Source organism: Acomys russatus, chromosome 2 (assembly GCF_903995435.1).
Source record: "Acomys russatus chromosome 2, mAcoRus1.1, whole genome shotgun sequence".
In the NCBI taxonomy this organism is placed as follows: Eukaryota; Metazoa; Chordata; class Mammalia; order Rodentia; family Muridae; genus Acomys; species Acomys russatus.
The window spans coordinates 14,227,485-14,251,338 of NC_067138.1; the positions used below are offsets into that span (position 1 = coordinate 14,227,485).

The 23,854-nt window shown below is 37.4% G+C and overlaps 1 pseudogene; it reads right to left on the reverse strand.

Annotated features, from left to right (window-relative positions):
* Window positions 1-1,555: 1,555 nt before the first annotated feature.
* LOC127206057 (phosphoglycerate kinase 1-like) lies at window positions 1,556-2,728 on the reverse strand (annotated as a pseudogene).
* Between the last annotated feature and the right edge of the window lie 21,126 nt (window positions 2,729-23,854).

Consider the following 23,854-nt stretch of genomic DNA (forward strand, 5'->3'; position numbering starts at 1 on the left):
ACTACTCAGAGAACTAGGAAGTTCTACAGGGAGCAATTCAGGCTATTGTATTCTTGCCCAGGGGCTAGGGTAAGTGAGATTAGAACAGATCCTATTGACCTTGCGCTCTCTATATATTCTTACTAGTAGGACATTAAAGTGAATCTTGATCAGAAATTTCCTGACTTGATTCGTTACTTCTCACGTCTCTGTATCCTACTTTCAATCCCCACTCCCTCTTTCAGGTGAACCCTGATTCAATTTTTCCAGCGGGCTGGGACCCGACATTCTAGAAAGTTAATACTAATAAAAATAAAGCGAACCAACACTTAAAAATAAAAAAGCATAGTAGAATAACATGTGTTTTTAATAACATTGTTATTAGCATTTTGAATGTTCATTCACTGTTTTAGTAATAGCCACATACTGGAAGGATTATAAGAGAGACCAAAAAACATCCCTGAGAATAGTGCTGTTTGCTGTGGCCAACAAGCAGATAAGAGAGACTCATCCCTTACTTCATTATAAAGCTGCTGAGAAATGATGGCAAAATACAGCTATAGAAGACTTCATCGCATTCATTAGCTGGAATAACAATCTGTGTGTGTGTGCGCACATATGCAAAGAGCTGATCAGATCCTGGGTGAGTATATATTGGTGACATGAGTGAGGCCATGTAAAGGACCAAATGCCTCAGATCCATGGGAATGACACAGTTCAGAAGGATGAGAAAGCCTTCCTCTGATCCATGTGAGAATGTTGGCAGTGTGTGCAAAATTTAGTAAGCTCAGCTTTCTCCTTGAGATTTGCCCCTGAGACTACTCCCCTATAGAGACCTCTTATCAAGACTAGCTAGCCCTCCTCCACCATACTGTACATAACACATGCACTGAGGTTTCATTTCCTTGTTTCTTTTCCTTGCTTCCCCTAGGCAGGTTTCTCTAACTGAGCCTTGTAAGTCAATGCATGTCAGACTTCACTTAATACATTTCAAATACTTACACCTGTCTAGCAAAAAAAAAAAAAAAAAAAAAAAGTTAGATACACATAAACATGCACACATGCATGTTCACATGTGCATACATTCTCATCCTTAAAATAACAAAGAAATATCACAAAGAATCCATTTTTGAATACTTAGAAGAAAGTTCTCCCATAAACATACCAGTGAACACCTTTATTGTTTAATAGATCAATGCCTTCTTCGACCCTACAGCTAGAATCTCATCTTATTTTCATGCTGAGCCATGAAGTCATGAACAGTGACAAAGCTAACCAGAGACTTCATTAGAGAGAGAACTAAGCTTTTATACCTCATTTCCTTTTTCAGACAGAATATAAAGAGATGCACTCTAGAATGCACAATGCTTTCAGTCACTAAGGAATATGGGATCTTGAAGAATATAGACAAATCCTGATGCAATAAAGAGAAGTGAGATGCTCAGCAACTGTTTAAGGGTTCCTGATGGGGCATCAAGGCCACTAGCTGAATCTTGCACTAACACCAAATGGAGATGCAGAAAATGCAAAGTTGACTTAGGGGTTGTGCACAGAAGCCAAAGAGCAGGAAAATATCCTAAATTTTCCTGAAAGCAACCACCTCAGGAAGGATGGTACCTTCCACTAGCTCTAGACTTGACTACCTCCTGTGATAATTTTATCCTCTGTGCCCCATTTGGCAGAGCATGAGGCAGTGTCACCATCACCACTGAAAGTAAGGCAAACCCTGAAAGGAGCTCTAATCCATGGGGGACTTGGTTCTTCTGGGGAAGCTTCCCATTTAAATACGCACTTTATTCCAAACAGTCTGCTGAGCTCAAGCCACAGCATATTTCCTACTTCTCTTCAAGCACATCCAACCAGCAGGTATGCCCAAGGCCACAGGAGCTTGGCCAGTCTTGGCATTCTCACCAAATTTGTCAGCAATGACAAATCAACAGGCAACGTATTCTTCATACCACATTTCTCAGGTTTGGACATGAGATCTTTGAGAATCTTAACCCCTTCTTCATCATGCAAAGAAATGCCAATCGCCATGTTGCTGAGCTCCTTAGTAAGGAAGATAAAAGACACCCCACCACCAATGATCATCTCATTGAGTTTGTCTAGTATATTAGTGATCAGCTAGATCTTGTCTGCAACTCTAGCTCCTTCCATGATTGCTAGGAAGGATTGCTCTGAACTCTCTGAAGTGTTGATAAAGTAATCCAGCTGCTTCTTCATAAAAAATAAAAATAAAAATAAAACATCTACCAGCCTTCTATGGTCTCTTTTCTTACCCAACAGCTGTGGGCTAACTTTGCAGAGATATCCCCTGGGACAGTGAAACCTGGGAATCATCAATTTTGGCTGGGTTGGCTTTAACCTTGTTCCCAGAAGCATCTTTTCCCTTCCCTTCTTCCTCTACATGAAAGTGGAGGTTATCCATAGAATGACAGACTGAGCTGCTGGGTTGGCTTGGGCATGCTCTACTTCTGGGCCCACACAAGCCTTCCAGACAGATATTCTTGCTCATCAGAGATCTGAGTTCTGCAGCACCTGGCTGTAAGGGGTACTGCTTGGGGACGCCATCAGGCTGGCCAAGGTAGCCCATAGAAACAATTGACTTGACTCCATTGTTGAACTAGAATGAAAGCCTAGGACATGTTATCTGGTTGTTCTTCATAGGAACACTGAAGTCGTCTCTCCTCCTGACAGGCTTCCCCTTCATGTCCAGCTTGTCCAGAGTCAACTTGTTAGATAATGACATTTTGTCAGCACCATAATGCTGAGGGGCCTGGAGCAAATGGCAAGGACAAAATGGACGTTGTTTTTTGTTTTGTTTTGTTTTGTTTTGTTTTGTTCTATCTGAAGTTATGAGATAGGAATACATTAAATAAAACCCCTCGGAAATAATCCATGAGTGAAATGTCTCTTTGAGAAATAGATGCACACAGTTCCCATGTTGAGATTAGAACTTTAGTTCTTTCTGTTCAGACCACTGGGATGTGCTGTTGTAATATATTCACTGCCGAGAGATACATTACTGAACAAATGATGGAATCTATCATATACAGAAAAATTGACTTCCCATCAACTGCATAATATGAAAAGAAAAATTGTAATGAGAAGCACTGTCAAAATGTGAAATGGTATAAAATGTATTCAGCATTCACACATAAAAAGAAAGAGAAGCACCTGGTGCAAATCCTTACAGGGAAATGAACAGATGGTGGGAGGGCGGGAGGGTGGGAGGCCCCAGCAGCATGACAACATTCAAGTTTACCTTGTGCTAAGTTTATTGAATTTTTTTTTTAATCTTAATAAGACTAGGAAAATGGGTTAAGTGAAAGTGTAAGGTATAGACATGTCTTTGTCATAAGAGAATAGTACACTACAGCATCAGTCAGAGGGCACAGGCTGTCGGGGTTCCAATCCTGGATAAATACTGTATTATACTTCAGAAAATAACACTTAAGAATTCATAAATTTTTATGTGTTTTAGAGTTTGGACCATCGCTTTTTTTGACTTATTTGAAACAAAAAGATAAACATTGCTGTAATGATTTCATGGAAGTAAAGGTAAAATTTCACTCTTCATCATTTCTTTTTGACATACAAACGTGCTACCAATTGAGTGACCATCCAAATATCAATAATTTAATGGCAAGTGAAACCAGTAAACACTTCAACTGAACCTTGTGAAAGGATACCTTTATAGTAAAATTGTAAAGTAGTTATGTGGGGAAAATGCTACTGTACCTAATTTACATTATGCCCATTTAGTTTAACAACTATAAACATAAAAAACTAAAGATTCATGATTTACAAAACAGTATATATCTCAACAGCTTGAAATCTTTATTCTAGGCAGAATCCACACCTTTGTACTGACTGTGCTACATTAAGTTTAGTTCAGATCCAGAAAATGTCTTATTGTCTTTAAATGCATACAACCATATTTCCCCTTCTTTCTATATTTGTTCATATATTTTTGAGGCAACATCTTGCTATAATGCCTAGGTTAGTTTTGCATGATGTTAACTTTTATTTACTTTTAGTGATGTTATTAAAAAGGGTTATATACAGTTACAATTTATTATTAATCAAAACTTTGCTCAAAGTTTTGCATGATAATTTCTAAATTAAATGTAGGGGTACGGCAAATGCTATTTTTATTTACATTTTTACTTCTCAGGTGCATATCTACTTTATAAAGCCTAATATTTAGAGATATGTAAGAGAAAGGACAACTTAAAGAAATTAACCAGCGTGATGTTACCTGAATTCCTAAAACTGCACTATTTAACTCTCCATTCTAATTAAGATTTGACTGGAATAACAACTGTAACTTGTTTCATAGTCACTAAGACACTGCTCTCTATTCAGTTTATAAAACTCTGTGGCTTAAGTTTCAATATCTGTTAGTAGCTAATATTGCAAAGAAGTTAAATAAATTACTCAATCACTTACAAGAGATTGAATTCAACGTTGAAATTTTAGGTCTACCCGACTCCCAAGCACCTACTTAGGCCAAAAGTTAATTAATCATTCTTTTATAATTTTCAATATTCTTATACCATGTAAAAGGATGTTACTTTTTTTTTTAATGTTTCCTTCTTTAAAATTCTGCATTTTCTTTAAAGTGCATCCAAATTGAACATCCTCTAAATTAGCACTACATTTGAAAAGAACAAGAGAGAACTTGCTCTTTTAATGCAGCCTATGAATGGACTTTTATGAGTTTCCAAATACTACAAAACTGTTACCAAACGTGCTCTCTACAGAGACGTTACAGGGAGATACACGGGAGAAACTCTCCAGTGAAAACCATAGTGGAAATAGTGCTAATAGACTTCATGACAATTTGTATTCCTTTGAGGAGAAAATCTCCAGTGGGTACATTAACACCCACAAAAAATAGATAATTTGAATGATCTGAAATACCTCATTTCTTATTTTCTGGAGAGCAACGGATCCTCTGTTGATAAGTAAGCTACCAAAATGTGTGTTGCTGTAACTCAGTGATAAAAATATTTTCTCATTAGAGTCTGAAGTGCAAAAATAATCAATATTTCCTAAAATTCTTAATTCTGTGCTTCTTTAAAGATCATATGTTATCATTACTTTTCTGGTTGTTTTTTTTTTTTTTTTTTTTTTTTCCCTTTCTCCTCTGAGTAGAGAAAAATTCTCTACACATCTTTGATAATTCAGAAGATATTATAAAGGATTAAATGTGTTGAACTGTTTAACATTTAAAAATAATAGTATTAGTGATGTATGAAAATGTTTAAATTTTCATGTAGTACTGTTGGAAACTAAACTCTTTGTAGATATTCTACAGCATTCAGGGCTATGTGTTACTCAACCCAGGGACTCCTACATGTAGAGTATGCACTGCCACCGAGCTACACTCCCAGTCCTATTGTGTATGACAATCTCTTGATCTGAAAATAATGCTTCTGATAATTGTCTTGAGAAATATCACACATGGCTATCTAAAATTTAGAACTCCCATCTTAGTTTCTTTTAAAATGGCAATGTGTTTTAAACAATTAATGAGGTATAACTAAATAAATGATAGTACATAGAATATCACCACCATTAAAATGATGGTTTAAAACCATTTTCTTCACAGAAAAATATGATTAAAACATATATGCAAATATCCAACTCAACATTTGTGCTTAATGTATATGAACAAGGAGACACCCAGAGATTCACTTAAACTTACAGACAAATATGGGTCCCAATATTTCTATTTTTATAAACTTTAATTTTCATTAAAAAAGACTTATTTTAGTGAATAATTATTGAAGAATACTTATAATTGAAAAAGATATGGTGGATAACTTAGGGAAAGAGGAATGAAGTCAAAGGAATTAAGAAAGGGGTTTTTCAAAAAACCCAGAATAGCTAAAACAATCTTGTACAATAAAGGATCCTTCGGAGGAATCTCTATACCTGATCTCAAACTGTACTATAAAGCAATAGTAATGAAAACAGCATGGCACTGGATCATGGAAGACCCAGATATGAATCCACACACATATGGTCACTTGATTTTTGACAAAGAAGCCAAATCCATTCAATGGAAAAAAGATAGCATCTTCTACATATGGTGCTGGTCTAACTGGAGGTCTATGTGTAAAAAAATGCAACTGGACCCATATTTGTCACCTTGCACAAAACTCAAATCCAAGTGGATTAAAGACCCCAACATAAAACCAGAGATACTAAGTCACTTTGAAGAAAAGGTGGGGAAGAGCCTGGAACATATTGGCACAGGAGACAACTTCCTGAACAGAACACCAACAGCCCAGGCCTTAATGTCAATAATAAATGAGACCTCATGAGGCTGAGAAGCTTCTATAAGGCAAGAGATACTGTTGAAAGAACAAAGCAACAGCCAACAGACTGGAAAAAGATCTTCACCAACCCTACACTTAACAAAGGTTTAATATCCAAAATATATAAAGAACTCAAGAAATTGAACACCACCAAACCAAATAACCCAATTGAGAAATGGGGCTTGGAACTAAACAGAGAATTCTTAACAGAGGAATATCAATGGCTAAGAAACACTTAAAGAAATGCTCAACCTCCTTAGTCATCAGGGAAATGCAAATCAAAACAACTCTGAGATTCCATCTTACACCCATCAGAAGGCTAAGATCAAAAATTCAAGCAACACCACATGCTGGCGAGGATGTGGAGAGAGAGGAATACTCCTTCATTGCCGATGCAATGAAGTAGCCACTGTGGAAATCTATCTGGTGCTATCTCAGAAAAATGGGAATAGGGTTTCCTCAAGACCCAGCTATTCCACTCTTTGGAATATACCCAAAAGATGCTCCAGCACACAACAAGAAACTTTGCTCAACCATGTTCATAGGAGACTTATTCATAATAGCCAGAACATGGAAACAGCCTAAGTGTCCATCAGTAGAAGAGTGGATACAGAAACTGTGGTTCATATACACTATGGAATACTACTCACTATTAAAAACAAGGAATTCCCGAAATTTGTGGACAAATGGATTGAGCTAGAAATGATCATAATGAGTGAGTTAACCCAGAAGCAGAAAGACTCAAATGGTATATACTCACTTATACCTGCATACTAACCCAAGGGGCATGTCCCATGAAAGCCTTCACTGGCCAGGAAACTGGGACAGAGGGGAGGACATCCTATTGGGACTCTAGATTAGAGAAGCATGGGAGAATAGCAAAGTAGAAGGATCCAGAGGGTCCTAGAAACCTACAAGTAGAACATTATGATAGGCAGATTTGGGCCCAGGGGTCCCACTCAAACTATGGCACCAGCCAAGGACAATACAGGCGGTAAACTTTAAACCTCTACCCAGATCTAGCCAATGGACAGGACATTCTCCACAGTTGAGTGGAGAGTGGGGTATGACTTTCACATGTACTCTGGTGCCTCGTATTTGACTATGTCCCTTGGAGGGGGAGACCTGGTGGCACTCAGAGGAAGGATAGCAGGCTACCAAGAAGAGACTTGATACCCTATGAGCATATAAAGGGGGAGGAAGTCCCCTCAGGCACAGTCATAGGGGAGGGGAGTAAGGGGAAAATGGGAGGGAGAAGAGAATGGGAGGATACAAGGGATGCGATAACCATTGAGATGTAACAAGAATAAATTAATAAAAAAAAAGACATAAAAAAAAAGAAAGGGGTTTTTGTTGGAACAGTACAAAACAAAGCAAAGTCAGTGCAGAAACCTACTGTCTTTTTATATATTAGCAGAGGAATAATCCTAACAAAGTGACATTAAAAATAACTAGATGTCCACAAATTTCAGGAATTCCTTATTTTTAATAGCTGAGTAGTATTCCATAGTATAAATATACCACAGTTTCTTTACCTATTCTTCCACTGAGGGACACTTAGGCTGTTTCCATGTTCTGGCTATTATGAATAAGGCCACTACGAACATGGTTGAGCATATGTCCCTGTTGTGTGGTGGAGCATTTTCTGGGTATATTCCAAGGAGTGGAATACCTGGGTCTTGAGGAAGCCCTATTCTCAGTTTTCTAAGAAAATGCCAGATAGATTTAAAAGTGTAAAGAAATATTAATTCCAAAATATCTCATATCTCTCTAATTTAAAGGAAGAAGTTTTTGTAACTTAAAATTGTCATTCAAATAAGCTAGTCTGAGAAGTATCAAAAAAATCTTCCTTACAGGAGGAATTGGGGCCCAGGCACCAGGCTATACCCAGCCCTCTCTTGGCGGCCATGACATAAACTAACAATTACGTGGCAGAAAGATAGAAGAGAAAGTGGGTCAGCTTGTATGCTGTGAAGAAAGGCAACAGTAGTAAGGAACAGCCTGATGTGAGAGGCCTGAGCTGCTACCCGAGGCCATGATGATATCCAGGTAAATGCTACCACTGAAGGCCATGGCTGCATCCATGGTCCTACTGGAGCATGGATTCTGTGTGGATGTCCACGGCCTGTGATAGAAGCAAAGGCTATGAGGATGTCCATCGTGGTCTTTACTACAGCCTAAAGCCATGCTAAGAACCAAGGGCCTCACTGAGCTGTCTCTGATCTTTATAGGCCATTGATTGCATGGTGGTGCGAGCAGTTAACATGGATGCAAGACTGCTGCTTCCACTCCTTTTTATTTTTTTCCCACCACGTCTTGCCTGGCCAACAGGAAAACTGCCCTTGTGGCATAGGTGTGGGATAGCTGGCCCTGCCCCTCACCTGGTGAAAGCTGGTCCTGCCCCTCACTTGGGCAATGCAGGAGAGCTAGTGGGATGACCAACTTGACTACCACATAGTGCCAGATCCAGGGCTTTGAGCTGGATCACTGCAATATATTCCACATCTATGAGCTGTGGGAGCATATAAAGAGGCTGAACGTGCATATCCACGGTGGCAGGATCCCCACAGCTCAGTGCAATAGCAGGATATCTGAGAGTCTCAATGAAGGTTCACTATTGATGGTGAGGCAGAAGCCAGTGGCCTCAATCCAGCCCAATGACTCATTGCAATGAACATTTGCAAGCAACGCTGTTCAGGAAAAAAGGATATATTGTGTGATACACTACAAGTGTCAATACTACTACTACAAGCAAATTTGTAATGGAAAGGCCAAGAAGATGGAGAAATAGAATGGTACGTGCACAGAAGGTTGCAGCTGGTAGAAAGGCATGTCATTGCTCAGAGAAGCTTTTTGGTTTTTTATTTGTTTTGTTTTGTTCGTTTTTTTCTTTCTTCTCTTTTCTGAATTTTGTTTTCAGGGGGAGGCTCCCAGGGTCGAGGAAAGATAAGGGAATACTGAGAGATGAGTGGGATTAGGGTACATGATGTGAAATGCCCAAATGTTCAATAAAATATATATTTTTTTAATAAAACCTACATTTGGTACTGAAATTTCTAGTGAAGAGAAATTGCCCTCCTTTACTTAAAAGCATAGCAGTATGCTACCTCATTAGAATGCCAGAATATAAAGTATATATGGTAGGTAAATAAGAAATAAAATATCATGTCAATCTTGAGGTTAGCAGATTTGTAAGTGACTCAGTTTAAAAGTAGAGGATTATCACCTTCCTTGGAGTTGAGAGGCCAGTCCCTAGAAATAAAACCTCCCTGTTAAGAAAGAGGCAATTTTCCAATGTGAGAAATGCACTCATAATCAAGTGTGCTTCAGAACGTGTGAGAAAAAAATCAAAGGCCACCACAGAAGAAAATGTAAACAGTTATTCAAACATTGAGTGTATAACATATAATATTCCTTAAGCCCCTGAAGATTTGTTTAATATACTTTTCTATGTCAAAACTTGTAAATATAGGGGAAGTTGATGTGTTTTCATATCCTGTGGAATTCTCAATTGCTATATAGTGGGTTTTCTTGTATGATCTAGAAACTCTCCTAAAAATACATGTATCCCAAAATTATTATTCTTGAAATAATGCCTATGCAAATTATTAAAATACAAAAAATATTGAGAACTCACTAAAAATTAGCTGTCATTATTAGAATGTCAAAAGAAAACAGAACGTCTGTAGCACTGACAAAAGCATTAAAAATAACAAAGCACTGAAATAACCTAAAATCCCTACCATTTTGTTAGGAAAAGTGACGCAACATGTAAGTGGCATGCTGCCCTGGTCAGCGCGTTCATTCTGTTTGAGCTTCTGCCTTCTCCTCCACTGTGATACAAATCTCCTAACACTCCAAACATGTGAAGCATGTGAAGGCGGAGCGCTAGGCACTGGGAAACTGTGCAGTCACCGACAGAAACAAACAGCTGACACATATAACATAGGAGAAATACAAAAATTCTATGTCCAGAAAAACAGCTGTTTTCAAAAAATATATGTATATTCTGATTTTGTTTATGTGAAGTTCTGGAAAGAAATCTCTCTTCTGTTGATAGAAATCACAATTTCCCAGCACAAAAGCTGAACTTGCCATTACCTGGAAACTGCGGAAATGGAGGTTTGGGGAAAGAAATGTTTACTATCTTGACTCTGGCATATGTTACAAAGCCTGTATGCTATCCTTGCATTCCTTAAAATGCATTAAGCGCTATGCTTACAATGGCTTCATTTTTGCTGTATGGTTTAAGTGTTAATAAAGTAGAATTTAAAAGTTCATCAAAGAAAAACAAATAGGGAAAGAACAGGAATACTTCCTCAAGGGTACGAAAAACTGCCACATTTCTACATAAAACTTATTTGTCACATGTGTGGTAACTAAAAAGGCCACCAAAATGTCTCACATTTTGTAGATTAAAATATGGACATTGAGGAACCACAGAGTTGGTTCAATGTAAACACTTTTGGTAAATGACAGGCTGATCAGAATTTAAGTAATTCCTAATATAGTCGTAGTTCCATGTATGCTACCTCTGCAATTCTAATCCAGGTACAAGAAACTGTATCATGAAGCTACACTAGCACCCATACTGACATTCTGTTTCAATGTAAATGTATTGCAGGGTTGGGGAAATGCCTCAGCTGGTCAGTAGCTCTCACCCACACAAACTGAGCTTGTATCTTCAGAGAAGATGTAACAAGTGTCTTATCACCATAATGTGAGCTTTCCTCCTGAAATATGGGAGATAGAGCCATAAGAATTGCCTGAAAGCTCACAGGCCAGGTCACCCAGAGGTCATGTGAGATAGAAACAATAAGAGACTCAAAGTGCATCAAAGACGTCAACGTACAACTGGATACACTGAATCTGATAGAAGAGTAAGTGAGGACTAGCCTTGACAGTATTGGCATAGCGGAGTAAGGGGAAAATAGGAGGGAGGGAGGAATGGGAGGATACAAGGGATGGGATAACAATTTAGATGTAATATGAATAAATTAATAAAATATATTTAAAAAGATAACTTCCTGAAGAGAACAACAATAGCACAGGCACTATGATGTACAATTAATAAATGGGACCTCAGGAATCTAAAAAGATTCTACAAGGAAAAGGACACCTTAAACAATAAAAAAAAAAAAAAAAAAAAAAAAAAAAGTCATTCTGGGTGAAGTAACCCAGGACCAGAAAGAGAAACATGTTATGTGCTCACTTTTAAGTGGATATTAGCTATAAAATAAAGAATAAGCATACTAGGCTAAGTAATAAAAAGTTCTCAGGTTGGGGTGGGGGGCAATGGATCTCCCTGGGAAGGGGAAATAAAATGGAACTCGTGGATGGACTGGGGGATTCTGGGGATCGGAACAGGAGGGATCATGTAGAGGGAATGGAGGGAAAGAATACTAGGAGAGATGACTGGAATTGTGGGGCACTTCAGAGATGGGCAAGGTAGAAACTTAGTGCAATGGAAACTCGCAGGAATCTATGAGGCTGACATTAGCAAAGAGCCCTAGTAATGGGGGATATGGAGCCTGAACTGGACATCTTCTGTAACCAGGCGAGGCTCCCAGCACCATGACTGGGACATCAACTCACTACAAAACCTTTAATCTACTATTTGTCCTGTGTGCAAGATGTGCTCGGGTAATAGAGTACAGACATTGGCCAATGAATGGCTGGTCCACCGTGAGACCCATGACACAAAACAGAGCCCACACCTGACATATGTACGTATGATAGCCCAGAGATCTAGGATAGAACCAAGCATGACCTGCAAAAAAACAGAAGGAACAGGAAGGAAGCCTACTATAGAGGTCCCTTGAAAGGCTCCACCCAGCAGGGGATTCAAGCAGATGCTGAGACACGCACAGCCAAACTTAAGAGTGGAGCACAGGGAGTCTTATGGAAGAGTTGGGGAATAGAGGGACGTGGAGGGGTCAGGAGCTCCACAAGGAGATCAATGGAGCCAACACATCCAGGCAGAGGTGGGGATGCTGCAGAGACTGATGTGCCAACCAAGGACCATGAATGGTGAGGACTTAGACTCTCTGCTCAGATGTAGCTGATAGATAGCACAGTCTCCTTGTGGGTAGTATGATGTGACACTTGTAGACAAGAACCTAGTGTAACATCTATCAGAAAGGCATCATCCAGCAACTTTGGGAAGAGATGGGGCAATCCTGTGGAGGGTGGGTTGGGAGGAGATGAGTGATCATAGGATCCAGAGGAGTCAGAGACACCACAAGAAAATATACAGAACCAAGTACCCAAGGCTCATAGGGCTCAAAGACACAATCAGACCTAGGCCCACTGCAGGATTTTAATAAAAACAGAAACAACAGAAAACCTACAAACTCAAGGACATTGAACAACTCTCTACTGCATGACTACTGGATCAAAGTAGAAATTAAAAAAAAAAAAAATTAAAGAATTCCTAGATGTTACATTATGGTTCTACAGCTTGGCTTTCTTGCGACACTGCTCTAACAGGGAGATCGGGGCCTGTATCTGACTTTTTTGCCTGCTTTTGCGACACTTTTCTTCCTACTGGGTTGTCTCATTCACCCTTAATATAAGAGTTTGTGCCTAGTCTTATTACAAGTTGATATGCCACATTTGGTTGATATCCCTGGGAGGTCTGCCTTTTTCTGATGGGAAAGGGAGGGGGAGCTGACCTGGGGAGAGAGGGAGTTGGGGGGAAAGGACTGCTAGGAGAGGAGAGAGGGGAAACTGTCATTGGGATGTAATATATGAGAGAAAAATAAATTTAAAAAAATGTTTTTGAAAAGAAACTTTGCTCTTCAAATTACTTTATATTCTCTGCTCTCACAGAGCACCTACCCAGGGATATCAGTTCCATGAGAAGCTCCCTAATAAAAGGAGAGATGTCACACTGTCACATATAGAGTAAGCCGCGCCTACTGGTTCCCTCCAAAGAGCTAAACTGTACCCTGGAAATATGAGAGATAAAATCTTTGTTTGTTTTAAATATTCATGAAATAAAGTTTTGAATATCTTTATATAATCTTTAACAAGTATTAAACTTTCATTTTTAGAATTATTGTTACCAACCTAAAAATTGAGGAATATACTTGTATGTTTTCTTAAAAATTGAAAATAATCAACATTTATTCAAAATACTAGGATATGCTAAATAAAACAATTATCCTGGAACAAATTTGATGTTATTACATTTGGGCCTGCCTGTAACTATCAGAATTTTATGGGTGAATATATTCTGACCTCCAAAGCAGGTAATTCCTATGCAATTTAAATTGTGCCAGGCATAGGAAATAGACTCATTTCAATTATTTTAAAAAGATATGACATTGAAACCAAAATCTGACGCAAAGACTCCACAAGAAAGGAAAAGACAAGCCATCTTATATATAAATATTAATGCAGCATAGTAAATAAAATCCAGAAAATAAACCTAGCACTTCATTCAAAGAATAATATTCCATGACCAAGTGGGTTTTATTTCAAGATTGCAGGTATGTTTAACAATATGAGATCTCCTAAGACAATTGAGTGCAGGTCAAAGAATAAAATCCTTTGTAATATAAAAAGGAAGAAAAAAAAGACACAACTTTAAGTCAAATTATACATGTATATCAAACCATTTGCAAACGTCACTACTGATAATGAAATATTCATGACTGTCCAATGTAGTCATATATAAACCATGTAGTTTGAGTTCCTTATTACATAATATTTTCTTGCAAATATTATAGACAAAGAAATTAGCAACTAGATACAATAATGATTATAGAGTTTGGAAAAGAGAAATAAATGTTACCATTATTTACACATTATACAATTATAGATTAGAAAACTCCAGAATATGGGGCTGGAGAGATGGCTCAGTGGTTAAGAGCACCGCCTGCTCTTCCAAAGGTCCTGAGTTCAATTCCCAGCAACCACATGGTGGCTCATGACCATCTGTAATGTGATATCACGCCCTCTTCTGGCTTTCAGGGGTACATGCAAGCAGAGCACTGTATACATAATAAATAAATAAATCTTAAAAGAAAACTCCAGAATATAACAAAATACTATGATTAAAATGATCTAATTATATAGTCATAAAATAAATAAGATGGGCTTGGGAAAATCATAAGAAAAAGTCAACAGCAAAACATTTATACTTGCAGAAAGTATAATAAAATATAACCTCTAAGTATCTCATATTAAGCCTATCCAGAAAAATAGTTCATAAAGAAGAATGGGGTATGAATAATTGCATACACACCCTTGATACTGGATAACAATATACGGTATTAATATTAAACTTTTATTTGATATTATTAAAATTTTAGTTAAAGTCCCAACTTAATAATTTTAAACTCTGCCTACAATTAAATATATGGAGAATATGTGACAGGTTTATTGTATTTTAAAGATCTATTTGTAATTACGCATATGTTTGTATGTGTTTAAGGGAGGTGTGAATGTAAGTACAGGTACCTAGGAAACCCAGAGGCATCAGATCCTCCTGGAGCTTGCATTACAAGTGGTTGTGTAGCTTGCCAAATGGGTATTGGAACTGAACATCGTTCCTTGGCAAAAGTTACAGATGCTCTTAACTGCTTAGCCATCTCTCCAGCCTCCTGGTAATACACTCGAAGATTATTTGATTTCTTCCATGAATATTATGATAGAAGATGTTAGCCAAGCTTTTTAGTTATTTTCTGTTGCTATGATAAAGCAAACAAACGAACAAAATTAAATAAAACATCATGACCAAGGAAACTTATAGAAGGAAGGGTTTATTGGGTGTATAGTTACAGAACAATTGAATCCATCATGTCACGGAATCCTAGCAGTAGGTAGCAGGAACACCTGAGATTCACATGGCAAACAAAAAGCAGGAAGCAGAGTGAGCATTGGGAATGGCAAAAGCTTGGAAACCTCAATGGTGGCCCCCAGTAACAAATTTCTTTCAGCAATACAGCATATCCTAAACCTACCCAAGTGGTTCCATTAGCAGGGAGCCAAGAATTCAAACATCTGAGCCAATGGTAGGGCCATACTGCTTCAAACCACAACACCAAGTCATATCCTGTTATCTAAGTTCATATAAGGTATATAGTGTGTATCTCAGTCGCAGTCAAAATGAAGCAACCCCAGTTGAATGCAGCCCCATGACCAATCAGGAATCTAGGCTCCTGGGAGTCATCTTTCTGTAAGCTCTCTGGGGTTTACCTTGTTTGAGTTTTTTTTTTAATCTTGTCTGTCATTCATTGTCTTAATACTAGATCTGATACAGTCTCATGTACCTATCAAGCTAGAAAATTAAAACAGTTATGTGCACTAGAAGAAAGCATAATAGATTTGTAAAAACAAAACAATCTGACAAATTTGTATGATCAGGAATTTAAGTCATAGTATCTGGCAAAAATTTTAAAATTGACAATATGACTAATGAAACTGGAGCTGTGTTTTAAAAATATAAATAGATTTCCTCTAATAGACTGGATATTATTGTTTTGCAAAGAAAAAAATGTTTTGAGCTTAATGATGCATGGAAGCTTGTGTTAGCATTTGTGCACAGCTGGGCTAATTGGAGAAACTAAATGGGTAGATTTTCTATTTTTCTCAGGGCCCTGTGCTATTTAATGAATCAAAATGCCATTGAAAGTTTATGGGGTTTTGGTGTTTTTCCTACATCTGGGGCATAGAATAAACAAGGCAGATAGAACTTAACATGGCAAGTGTATGGTACTGAATGCATCCCTAGTACAAGGATGTGTTTTTAATGATAATCATAGTCTGTGAAACTAGGATGTTTTGTGTGTGCACGTAATACTTGGCATTGAATCCAGGATCTCATTTGTGTTTAGTAAACAGCACACTGAACTACAATCTCAGCCTCTAGGCATATTTTCTGAATGTAGTCATTTCATAGAATTTTTCTGAAAATCAACTGCAATGATACATTCAAAATTACTACTTACTATGTAATATGAAAAAAATAAATATTTATTCTTTCTTCATTGTAAGCCAATCACCTACATCAACCAGTCACTTTCTAATGCCCTGCAGATGTGGCACCGAGGACACACTTTCTGCTTTCAGAGAGATTACCTTCTGGTAGTAGGCCGATAATGGGTAGGGGGCAGAAATGAACATATAAAGAAGGGAGTAAGGTAATTTGAGACAGTGATACAGGCCAGCATGACATATGATCGGGTAATGAGCTAGAAAGAGGTTGGAAGAAGCAGTTTCTGACTAAATTATCTGAACAGTCATGGTCTGAAAGGAAACTGCATAAGCTGATCACTGTGAGCTGAGAAATGTGAGTAATACAGATGGTATTCAGTGTTGTTTGCTAAATGGATGCATTTCTTACATTTATTTGTTTCATCTTTAAATTCATTTTATTTGAAAAAGTTAAAATTAAAATCATTTTAATAGCCCATATAACTCAAAGTCCAAAGACAAAGGATTTCATGTCTTAAACTCACATTGTTTCAATGATAGGCAGAACAATATTTTAATTTGCCACTGCTTCAAGAGATTCAGGCATTTTTTAAAAGACTTGCATCTTTTCTTTCTAATAAAAGTGTTTTTCATATATTTTGATCATGTTTTCTCCTCCCTCAACTATCCCCAGATCCTCTCCTCTTCCATACCCACACAACATTGTTTCCCCGACTCAAAAGAACTCTATAAATACACTAAAGCAAAAATCAGCACAAACAAAAGAACAAATGAGACAGAAAATGTCCAAACAAAATGAAATAATACTTCCATTAATACACCATGGAATTAATTTGGTTTTTTTTTTCCTTTTTGATATTATTCTCCCTTCTCTTTCCACCCACCAAGCCCTCCCAATATACATTCCCTATTCTCTTTAGAATTCATGACCTCTTTTCTCATAAATTGTTGTTATAAATAAATAATGACAGAAGCATGGGAGAATAGCAAAGTAGAAGGATCCAGAGGGTCCTAGAAACCTACAAGGAGAACATTATGATAGGCAGATTTGGGCCCAGGGGTCCTGCTCAAACTAAGGCACCAGCCAAGGACAATACAGGCAGTAAACTTTAAACCCCTACCCAGATCTAGCCAATGGTCAGAACATTCTCCACAGTTGAGTGGAGAGTGGGATATGATTTTCTCACATACTCTGGTGCTTCACATTTGACCATGTCCCCTGGAGGGGGAGACCTGGTGGCACTCAGAGGAAGGACAGCAGGTTACCAAGAAGAGACTTGATACCCTATGAGCATATACAGGGGGAGGTAATCCCCCTCAGGAACAGTCATAGGGGAGGGGAATAAGGGTAAAATGAGAGGGAGGGAAGAATGGGAGGATACAAGGGATGGGATAACCACTGAGATGTAACAAGAAAAATTAATAAAAAAAAATAAGTAGAAAAAACATATATATACATATATACATACATATGTATATTCCTAAATATGTAAACACAGCCCATTCAGTCTTCATAATATTTTTTATTTCTGGTTTTTCAAGACAGGGTTTCTCTGTGTACCCTTGGCTATCTAGACTCACTCTGTAGAATAGGATGGCCTCAAACTCTCAGAGATCCACCTGACTCTGCCTCCTGAGTGCTGGGATTACAGATGTGCGCCACCATGCCTGACTTTATTGTGGTTACAATAAAGTGCATGTTGGTGATACTGTACGGGTGCCGCATCTGATATTGCTGGAATAAACAAGTTCCCTACAAATTCTCTGATACTCTTGATGTTCCTTGATATTCCCTGATGTTCTTTTCCCTCGATGTTCCCTGAGCCTTAGATGTTTCAAAGATGTATCCATTCAAGGACTGGGCTCCACACCTCTACATTTTGACTTGTTGTGGTGTTAAGTAATGTCTCAGTCTGTTGCAAAGAGAATCTTCCTTGCTGAGGCATGAGAACTTCACTTACCAGTGGCTATAAGGACAAACATTTAGCAGGTACTTAGAGATTGTGCACATTAGTAAAGTAGCGATTGTAGGTTTCCTTTCTAGGCTATCTTCACTAATTCTAGGTATCTAGGAAATCATTCCTCCTGTATCAAGAGTGACTTCCCTCTTGGTGAGCAGTTTCATATTGGAAAATTACTCCTGGCATGGGGCCTAGCTTGGAATGTTGTTGATACACCCAGTCATGCTCCTTAGGAGAAAACTGGTTTTTGCCTTGCCAGCAGCTAGCAATTGCAAATCACTCCTGGGTAGGGGTGTGGTTCTGTGTCCACATCCCCTTCTCAGTGCTGGTACACTATCGGGCATGAACCTGGTTAGGTTTTGTGTGTGCTATCACAGTCTGGGTGAGGTCATACATGTGTTAGTCCTGTTACATGTGGAAGGCACTCTTTCTTTGGATCCATCCATCACCTATGGCAGTTACAATCATCCTGCCTCCTCTTCCACATAAATCCCTGAATTCTGAGAGGAGAGGTTTGATGGAAATGCCACATTTATTGCTTAGTGCTTCAAAGCCTCTCACTATCTGCACATTGTTCAGCTGTGTGTCTCTGTCTTAGTTCCTATCTATTACAAGGAAAAAAATTAAACACAGATCTGTATGTTGTGCCTTGTGCCTTGCACCTTCTGACTACTCTCCCAGACACTAAATGTGGCATGGTCATGCTGTTCTTTTCTTCACCATTGCTAAGTTGGCCATTGTAAGTGGACTCCACCCATGCTCCTCACCCTCCAATAATCATGACTGATCTCTATATCCATTCTTTATCATAGGTTGGTATGAATACTTTTTCCTGTCACTAAGAAACTGAGAGAAGAATCACTTCTCATGATTCGTGTGGAAAATATGCTATTATGAAGCAATATTTACTAAGATTATTTTTCTACCTTTTAAAACCCATTTGGTATATAGATGCAATATTTTGAAATAAATATCATGTTGACACTCTTTTCTATTTTCTTCATGGGAGAAATTTTCACTCTATATTAAATACATAAATGTTAAAGAGCATCTCTTTAAAATAGAGTTTGTGAGTGGGTGCTTATGGGAACAGTCCAAATGGCTGCCCTTCCCATGGCTCAAAGCACTCAGGATGCTGTGTCCATCATAAGAATGCATTAGAGGACTTGAGAGATGTTCATCCATTTGTGTGAACATAGGTCTTAAGGTTGGAAATAATAGCAGAACAAGCAAAGTGAGAAACAAAATTCTCTTTGACACAAATAAAGCCCATCGAAGTGCACTGAAATGTTGTCCCAAAGTCTTTGTGATTTCATTTTTTTAGAGAGTAGGAGAAGTTGGATGATCAGAATCTTGCTTCAACAACAAGCCCCTAAGGTCCTGTTGATCAGTGATTTGGCAAGGTAACTTGGAACTAGTTTGCATCTAGTGAAAATGTTGATGGCAGAGTTCTTAGGCAAAACTAGCCAATCCCCACTTCCTCTCTGCTCCCCGGTAAAGTAGAACTCCCGTTGCTTCTATTTTCTATTGAAAGCTATTCTAAAAGGCACTGGAGGGAGATTCTACTAGAGAAGACTCTGACTCAAAGAGGCATCTGCCAGACTTCAAGGTGGAGTTACTTTTTAAGTAGATTTCTTATATCTTAGGAAGTGAGGCTCTTCTTATTTCCATTCTTTTCAAGTAAGCTTAAATTTTGGATCTGTGAACCTAAACTCAGGCCAATTTCTTGATGTACTGTCGCTAAAGTCCCTAAAATGTGTCAACAGCCCTCTAGAATAGTGGTTCAGTTTCTCCAGAAGAAGCATTCATTTTAGGGTGAAAATTTATGTTGATGATTTTCAAATTATTAGACTTCTCAGGCAACTTTCCAGCTGGCTACCCATCTATGCTGACTCAAGATGAAGTGCCAAGCTCAGGCTTTTGGCAGTCACTAGTGTGACCTGGTCAACTTCAAGAGACAGCTAAGGGGGAGATTTCAGCATCCACATCTTAACACAATTACGCGCTTACTTCTGGATGAAATCCAGCACTTTATTTTTTAATATGTGAGGCTCAATAGCTCTTTGGAATCACTTTCTCTGTATGTTCTTCTTCTAAGAAACTAAAGAGGTTTTATGTTAGGAAAAATCAAGAACAAAATGTTCTTCGCTATATAAATACTCAAAACCAGAATCTTGCATTGTCTGACATGCTTTCTTACCATCGAAGGTGCAAATACCCTTTATTTGGGTTAGATTATATATGTTTCTAATGTTAATATTCAATGTTTAGAACACAACAGATAGGATTGTTCTCAATGCTTATAGAATACTGGGAGTAAATGTTAAATATTTGATATATTAAAATGGTATCTCATTTATTATGTTTGTTTCTATTAAGTAATCAGAGTCTATTTTTTAGTGAAATAATTTCTGGACTAAACAAGTGATTATTGTGATCATATGTAAACACTTGGTCTACCTGTAAACTCTATTATAAAGGAAGGAAACTATATGTTCCTAAAATAAAATCACTGTGCTTACTTAGTATTTTAGTGTTTGGGGGTAGCACAATGCTTTGTTTTTAAGAACACACACATCAAATTAATACCTACAAAAGTTTCAAAGTTCATATTAAAGTTTAAGGAATAGCAAGTACTTACAATAACAATGGCAGAATGGAAGCTTTAAAATTTCAGAATGGTTAAGGGATAGCTTATTAGTGCTGAAGAATTGGGGCATGTGTCTTCTGAAAGTGAGCAAGGCTCTAAATAATCTAAACTTTTGCTTTGTTCCACAAAATAAGCATAGTAGTAACATCTAAGCCACATGGTTATTATTGCAGTAGGTAAGCAGTGTCTACTATACAATAAAGATTAATTTGAAATTTCTAGGGAAATTGTCCTGGGCTGGAATTCTGAGTGTAGTATTTTCTAGTAGTTTGTCTGTTGGGTAGATTAACGAATTGGGCTTTATTTTCACTCAATGTTGGTAGATAACCAGAAGAAGCAAAGTACATAAAGTATTTAGTCCAGATGTTTAAATGTTACTATTATGATTAATAAAACATGGCTACTTTGGGGATTCTGAAATGTTAGCATTGAGTGGCAGCAGCTGGCTCAGTGAGTTTCAATTTGCCTCCTATGGTGCTTGATTGTAGTGCAGACATTTCAGCTTTGTTTGTTTATGGGCATATAAAATATATTATTTTTCCACATGAATTTTCACTTGAAGAAAGAAGTTCATGTTGCTAAGTAAAGTTTAAAAAACATTCACTTGTTCCAAGCTTATTAAAGATGCTGCAATTGCAACTCAGGAAAGTTAATAATGAAGCAACTAGGACTGGAATTCAGGTCAGCAGAGTTTTGACTTCCAAGCAATCTGATATTTCCACTGTCTCATTGCCAGTTGCACTTCAAGTTTCATTTTAATTAAATGATTTCAGGAAATGAGATAGCATCTGCACAGTCTTCTTCTCCTAAGCATCAACAAATGACAGATTTTCCCCAAATTTCTATTAAAGGATTATGAAAAATGTTGAAGAATTGCTAAAAATATATTAAAAAAAACAAATGAAATAAATCAGTATTACTAAGTAACGTATTCCATCACTAGTTCCAAGGAGCCATTTTCAGACATATTTGCTCATTACGATAAATATACATTTCCTCATATGCAGAAAACTTTCACTTTTCACATTTTAAAACTAATGTCTGCCAGTGTATAGTAAGGTCTTTCCCTTAAATATAAGAATCAGGCATTTTTTTCTGATTTTATTTTTATTTTACCACAAATAATTCTTAAGATAACTTGTCTATCAATTTACACAGGGGTTGGTGACTATTAAATTACATTTAGAATTGTCCTGGTATAATAATTAGTTCATGCTACTTAATCATAGTCCACATTCTAATTTTAAATACATTTCACTAAAGTTATAATTATGCCTGTTTATCATTACTTCTTGGGGCCATTTCTTAGATGCTTATTGAGAGACTATATTTACATAAGTCCAACAAAGAATCTTCTAACTATATTCAAACACAGTGAAATAAAGAGATAAAATAATTCAAAATGATACATCTTACAGCCAACAAGGAAATAACATTATACCAGTTGTATCAAAAGAGACAATAGCAAGAGTTTGTGTGTGTGTGTGTGTGTGTGTGTGTGTGTGTGTGTGTGTGTGTGTCCATCCATAGATAGCAAAACTGAGGTGGGAATTAATCAGGTCATCCAACTATGCTCTTCAAGATTGTAACTTCATTATATTGTCCCTTGGTAGCAACAAAAGGAGAAAGCAATATTTTCTTTACTGTATTCTACAATATGTGACACTTTACGTAATTATAAAAGCAGTTAGGAAACATGTCACTTCAATTTTATGTTAATTTTGATAGCATATATCCATTCTGTAGTTGACAAGTTCTGACACCTAATTATTAAGACATATATTGATTTTTTTAAAAATTGAATGTGTTTTAGCATTTTCTTCTTCCTATATCTAAATATTGAAATTTTTACTCAATTAACATTCTATAAAAGTTATGCATTTCTTCTATTTGAGCATATGATTAAAATTTTCCTCATCACTAAATTAAAATTTTGATTTTTTTTTTTTGTCTCAAAGTGGAATGAGGTATATAGAAGCTTTGTGAATATCATAAATGCCATGGTGGCAGAAATACTAAGTCAGTTGAAAGAACAAATGACTTAATTTGGAGTCTTTATGATGATTTTGTTCAAAGGGCCATCAGTCTAGGCTTCCATTCTCCATTTCTTTGAGTCTTTAACATTGTTAAAGCCGCTTTCTTTATTGAACTCTCTGGACTTTACACCCTAACACTGCCATCTGGCAGTATTGAAAGTCTACTATAAACTCTCATGTGGAATACACACAAGCAAGTCTAGTGACCATCTCATGCATCTCACTGTCAGACAGCAGGGTTTCTCTCTCCATGTGGTAGCAGATTCACAGGTTGGTCTGGCAAACTTTGTATGAACTTTCCCAGACGTGTGCTTTTCTAGCAGGCTCAGCTCTTCTCTGGTTATGTGCTTGTTTGTAGCGATCTAGGAAAATGTCTTTTCCTGGATTAGCTTAGTTTGTGTCTCTGCTCTTCCCACTGTCTCTTCCTGTTTTCAAAGTCCGGCTTGTGCATTTATTATTGTTTTCCCACAATCATTATAACACTGTGGCTCATAACTTCAGCTGTTTCCTTTCAGCCTGAGACACATTAGCTTCTGTTTTCCTAAGCTTTGGCCCTAAACAACCTGCCAGACTTATTTTAGTCTTTCCTCAAATTAACCAGTTTTATTTAATTTCTATTTAGTATCATTGCCAAAGGTAACCATATTATCTTTGTCCTTTTAAATGTTTTCTTTTTGGCTCCACATTCAGGCTATTACCAGATTGCTGTTTTTATAGTTTTCCCTGGGAAAACATATCTTAAGATCCATTGCTGATTGCATGTCATTTAATGGCAGTTACTACTAATTCACCAACCAGTTTACCCATTTGTTCCAAGTATTCCAGTTTCCAGGAGGATTAGGGCTCCTACATATGCCATTTTGTAAATTTCATCTGGATGGAAACCACCAGTGATGATCACTGTCCAGTTCCTATGAGTTCAGAGCGAGCCCTCATCACATAAAACAACAGAGACTG